At 44.6% G+C, this 6,258-nt stretch overlaps 1 long non-coding RNA gene across 2 annotated transcripts in view; it reads right to left on the reverse strand.

Annotated features, from left to right (window-relative positions):
• The window catches only part of LOC126504698 (uncharacterized), a 65,418-nt gene extending 59,502 nt beyond the window's left edge, over positions 1–5,916 (reverse strand). For both annotated transcript variants that reach the window (XR_007592684.1, XR_007592685.1), the window contains exons 1-2: positions 5,602–5,916; positions 782–1,004 (exon numbers count right to left, since the gene is read on the reverse strand). This is a non-coding gene — a long non-coding RNA (uncharacterized lncRNA). The remainder of the gene's footprint in view (positions 1–781; positions 1,005–5,601) is intronic.
• Between the last annotated feature and the right edge of the window lie 342 nt (positions 5,917–6,258).

The raw sequence follows: 6,258 nt of genomic DNA on the forward strand, positions 1-6,258 counted from the left end.
ATAATCCTTGGCCCTAATGGTCTTCACTGACAATTAAGAAATTAGGAACAAACAGCAAAAATAATGACCCCTTTACCTAAGAAAATACTGTCGACTCCATCTTAATGGTCTGCTGGTGACATATGACGGTACCTAGCATAATGGTGCAAATTCATAACAGGACATGGGTAAGTTATTTTCACACTACCTGTCACTTGTCACATAAATTACATGGGTTTCTATTAGCTGCTCAATTCACAGATGTATTTAAATAAAACATACACACACACAAATTCCACTGGAAATTCTTGCCTTGTTTCTGGGTCTCTTGGGGAAGACAGAACCCTAGCCACAAAAATCTCCAAAGAACTTAAGATTTAGTTAGGTAAAGCACACATTCTGTAGGTAGGATTTCTGCTGCCAAGGTAAATAATGTGGGTCAAAGTTATCCAAGGACCCAAACATCTTCAGAACAGAAGACGGGGCCTACGACCCTGTGAGGAGTCTGAGTCTAAACGTCCTTTGGGAGAAGGACTACTGGGGTCAGCTGAGTGCTCCCCAAGTCCACCAGTGTGGGGGGACGGTGAGGCTGGTGAGGGACTGCAATGGCTGTCTGCTTTATGTCATCCTTCCTGACTGGACAGAATAGAGCCTTCCACATGTGTCCCTAAGGAGAGTGACTAGGGACTGTAGACTTCTGTTGCTAGGGGCTTTGGGGCCTGTGAATGCAGCTGTCTGACTAAATTCAGCCTCGGGCTCTGTTGCTGTTTTAGGAAACCAGCAGATGTTTCTGAGAACTGACCTGGTTTGAGCCACAGCTAGAAGATGAGAGCTGGGCAATAAATACCCAATATTGATGCCACATTGTTCCGAGCAGCTTCTGTTAATGTACGTGAGCATACGGAAGAAGACGCAGACAGAAGCGGCCCAGAACCTGTCATCAAGAGCAGTGAGAACTTTGTTAACGACCGTCCATGGACCTTGAGAGAGTTGTGGCTTTTTCTGGGACTCAATTGTCTTGTTTGCTGTGAAGAAAAATGAAAGAGAAATGAGAGGTTGATTTTTGCCAGGTGCCAGCTCCGAGTCTCTAGCTGAGTTATCCAGGCACTATGTTGAAGGGAATCTTGAATCAGTGTGAGTGTCACATTTAATTAGTAGAATCTACCACCGCAGGCATGGGGCAAGAGCAGGCATGGCAGCGACTTAGCATCTCTGGACTATAACATCTCTAAATCGCCTTCCTCTTCAAATTATTCGAATGAATGACTGCAGCCCGACCATGTCAGTAAACGTAGTTCCTTTTTCAATGAAAATGAAAGGATTCACCTTGGAACATCAGAGACCTCACTTTGCCACGGAGCGACTGCCTTTTATCAAACAATTTAATCTCCCTAAGTTTCTGTTTTCTCATCTTCAAGGTAAGAACAAAATATTTAACCTACATATAGCCTACATCACAGCCTTTCATTTTCCCAGTACCAGGGATTGAACCCGCAGCCTTGGTCATGCTAGGCAAGCGCTCTACCCCTCAGCTACCCCACAGGCCTTAGAGAATACGTGAGAATGTAAAAGATCTGCTGTAGGCACTGCCCACTGGTGACATCCAATTAAATAGGAGCTACTGTCACTGTTTTCATCGCCGCCATTAGTCACCAACCCCAGGCTGGAACCACTACATATTCGAACATGATTAATAATAGATGCTTTCAATGAGGGCTAGTTGCCATATTTTTTCAATGAAAATCCCTGAGCTCATCCTCACAAAAGGCTTTTCAAATATATAGTACAGATAATTACAGGATGCATCAAAGTAGGGAATATTGCAATAAATTCCCATGCGTCTATCACCAGGCTTCAAGAATCAGTCATCCAAGGCTGGTCTTGTTTCGTCTATATCCTCACCCACCTGCCTCTCCTCAAACCCACCTGGATTTTCAAAAGTAGACCTTACCTTATCTACACCTGTTAATGATACATCACTAAGCAATAAGCTTTTAATTTTCTTATAATTATAAAAGTGCTTTAAGCAGATAAAATGGCGACTTCAAAGAGTGATTAGGAAATTATTTCCTCACATTCACGAAGAACATTCCAGAAAAGTCACTAGCAAGTGTATTATTTTTAAAAACAATAATCAGGCTGGCTCAGGAGGCCACATGGGGACAGAAGTGTGTATGATTTATTACACCACACGAAGTGAGTTATTTCATTCTTCCAGATATTTACGACACTGTTAAAACACTGAATACATCAACATCAAAATTAATCATGAATAATATTTAATTAGCGCTTGACAAGAATCAATTTGGCAACTCTTTTTGTTCTTTCTCCTTCCCCTGAATAGAAAAATACTCATAAACTAAAGTGTTTTATTTTCCCCATCTGCTTCTGGTAAAGTGCACCCCTGAATGGCTAACTTGGTGGAGATCTCCTGAACTTTCATATACCCAGGGAATTAGACTCAGATGCTGTCCGACTGGGACTGTAAATCAAGCGTGTGTGTGTGTGTGTGTGTGTGTGTGTGTGTGCAGCGAGCAGGCCGCAGGCCGCCGCTCACACCAGGAAGGGTGTCGCCACTCCTCCCGGATCTGCCTGACTCAATGAGCTCTCCCAGAGCTGCCACCACACTGGGCTCCTTCTCTGGTCTCACCACTCATAGGAAAGCAACAGCCAGAAGCTTCCTTCTTCCTTTACAAAAGAAACAGAATCCTCTAGGGAACTCAAGCCCGAAGAAGTCTGCCCAACAGTCCAGCAGACTCTGAGACCAAGACACCTGGAAGGACCACAGCAATGGCACCTTTCCAAGGAGGTTGTGGACATCCAAAGTACTTACTTGGTGTCCCAGAAGAACTTCACCAGCGTTGTGCACCACTTCCCACTGGGACATTTTATCCTACAGGGGGCAGACTAGGAGAACTTTCCATATATTGTTTTGCAACAATGAGTGCATTTGTTTAACGTTGAAAAAAAAAAAAAGCCAGCAATATTTACAATCCACAGTGTAAATCTGTGTTTTGGTCTGGAGTTTTGATCTTGGAAAGGAATTGCACTTTTTGTTTGAGGTTCTGTTTTAAAACTTGTTGGGGGAAGCAGGAGAGAGACAGGAGCAGACCAAGAATGTGAGCTGGTACCTGAGTGCCACAATAGTTGTGTGGACCCTACAGGTCATGTGACTTTGTGGATGTCAGAGGACAATCCAGTCATCTCTTCTCTCTTTCCGTTCACCTTGAGACAGAGTCTCCTGTTGGTCCCTGAGCTTCCCAAGAGTCTCCTATCTCCACCTCCCAACTCCCCATAGAAACACTGAGGATACAAATGCTCACTACAGCACCTGCCTTTCTGTGGGCTCTGGGGACTTGAACTCAGGTCCCCAAACTTAAACTGCAAGTACTCCACCTACTGTAAGGATTAATCTCGGTGACCAACTGGATGAGACAAACCTCTGAGAGGCCTGCAAAGGATAATCTTGATTGGGTTTGTCGATGTTGGGAACCACTGTGGTGGCAGCATTCCCTAAGCTAGGATCCTGGGCTGCAGCTGTTGAAGTGAGCCGAGTACTAATGTCCATCATTCTTCGCTTCCCGACTGGATGCAATTAGACCAGAGACCTCACGCTCCTGCCACTATGAATTCTCAACCGTTATGAACTGTACCTTGAACTGTAAGCCAAAATAAGTCTCCTCTCCCTTAAGATTCTTTTGTCAGTATATTTTATCCTTGCAATAGGAAGGAAAATAACAACTGATGGTTGTTAATAACATGTATAAGTATATATATATATAAAATATACAACATATATACATATATAAAAACATATATATATATACATAGACATATGTATATATATAAAACAAATAAATAAATAACACCTTCTCAGCCTTGAAAGGAAGCACTAAATGTTTGGCATGCCCTTGGTGGAAGGACCCACTCAAGAGGACTCTTTTTTTTTTTTAATGTGTGCCTTGTGCGAAGGAAACTTGATTAAAAGACTTCCTAGAGTCACGATCTAACACCACAGAAGACCTAAGAGCATGGGGAACTGGCTAACATGTCAAGTTCCATGTGCCACATCTAGGATACCTCGTATCTAATACAGGCCTCCTGACAACCTTAAGTTTGAGCTGAGGTGATCCTGTGAGGTTTCCAGAACACACAGCTATGCATGAGGTAGGGGGCCCAACTCAGTCTTTTCTGCGTGCCCACACTGATCCTCTAGATGAATCTTCCATCCCCATAACTGTAATAACTAACATTCATGGAACAGTATTGCTAAAGACTTTATGGGCAGCACCTCAATCCTCAGGCTACACTTCCTATTTCCATTTTAAAATACTTCAAGGTTTGGGGCTGGAGAGATGGCTCAGCGGTTAAGAGCACTGCCTGCTCTTCCAAAGGTCCTGAGTTCAATTCCCAGCAACCACATGGTGGCTCACAACCATCTGTAATGAGGTCTGGTGCCCTCTTCTGGCCTGCAGGATACAGACAGAATATTGTGTAAATAAATAAATAAATACAAAAAAAAATACTTCAAGGTTTAAATAGCATATCTGACTTTTAGTCACACTAGGAGGTCACCTGGCTTCAGGGGCCTGTCTGTGTCACTTGCTGCCCCTACCCACAGTCAACATGGGCCATGCCCTGGACACTTCATGAGTAAGACCCTAATGTGTAAATTCTACCGAGTCCCTAGCAAGGACTGGATGAACTGCCACTGTGGAAGGTCATCAATCATCAGAACTCAAAGACCTCCAACAGAGAGCACCAGCCCCAGAGTGAGTTTATAAAGATACGAGCAAACAATGGGCACAAAGCATCAGATGTTTCATAAAGGGGAGGAACGGTACCATGGGAACTGGGCTCCTAGGAGAAGCTAAGTGCTTAGAAGATAACATTGAAGAAAAACCCTATCTGCTTCGCCCTCCTTCTGCTCAATGCGGAATCCCCGTGGCTTCGGGGACAAGGTCACTGAAGCTGGTTTCTGCCTCACTGACTTTTCCGCACGCAGCCTGAAAGTCCCTGGAAGGAAGTCAGTGATCATGAGATCATTAAAGTATGTGATTTCAATTAAGGCAGGGTCCTACATTGGGGCTGGGGGCAGTAAACCTGCTCACCCCAACCGAAGAACCAGGAGACAACCTATTCATGGGGGTCCCTGTCTCCCCTCTGGCTGTCCCTCCATGTGATAGTCCCCAACTGAGCCCTGTTCTGCTCTGAGCCCATATCAGACTGGGTCAGCTCACTGAGACCTTCACACGTGCCATTTTCTGGGTATGCCTTAGGAAGGGAAAAGTTCATTCTTTAAAGTGATCATCGTGACGAAGGCTAAGAGAAAGACTAGTTGTGTGTTCAGTGCTGAAAAAGAAAAATGAAAGCAAAACATGGCGAAAGTCTAGACTGCCAGAAGATAATAAATTGGCATCGTTGTAAAACCGTGTTGCACGACAAGAATACAAATATTATTCATCTCAAGAAAAGGGCTGGCCTAAGAGGAGATTTATAGACCCTTCAAAAGCAGTCCAGGAAGTAAACGGAAAAATTGGGGCACAAGGTCACAGAGTAGGCAAGAGTCAACTTAAGGGTAAAGTTAAAATCTCGAGGAAGGGAGCACACAGTTCAACTTACCGTGTTAAATTAAGATCTGTCCTCACTGTGAAGAAATGGGGGAAAGCCAGATCTTAAGGTGCATAGACCATGAACGGCTTTTTCATCTCCATACCGTAAGAGTGATCCTCTTCCCCAAACAGAATCCTGGTTACAGAGTGAGGAATGCCAGTGCCCAGGGGATGCTTTGTAGGGAAAAGAGGCTTGTAGCAGGCCTCGCGGACTGTGTCACCAGGAGGCAGAACAAACAGCAGCAACAGTCAAGGGGCTTTAGAGGCACAGTCTGAGGAAGAACATATAGCCTAGAGCACAGTTTGGTTTTGGGGGGGGCGTGGAGGGTGGGAGGGGTGGGAGGGGGGGTCTGTGTTGGTTTGCCTTTTATGAGAACAGGCTGAATGGGACTCTAGACGGTGTCCAAGTTCACCAATGGGCAGGGAGAAGGGACGGAGTAGATAGGGGTACTCCATCAGACTTGCCCAAGGTCAGCCAACATTCCAGCAGACAATAGAACTGGACTCAGTGGGTAACAAAAAGGGGGGGCATTAAAGCAGGAGGGAGTGAACTGAAGAGAATCAGAGGAAGGGGTCAGGGTGGGTACGTGCAGGATATGTTGTATACATGTATGAAATTGTCAAAGAACAAATACAAGATGCTCTTTAAAAGGGAGATGCTCTTTTG

This window comes from Alexandromys fortis, unplaced genomic scaffold (assembly GCF_014885135.2).
Source record: "Alexandromys fortis isolate MF-2015 unplaced genomic scaffold, M_Fortis_MF-2015_v1.1 scaffold_12, whole genome shotgun sequence".
Taxonomy (NCBI): Eukaryota; Metazoa; Chordata; class Mammalia; order Rodentia; family Cricetidae; genus Alexandromys; species Alexandromys fortis.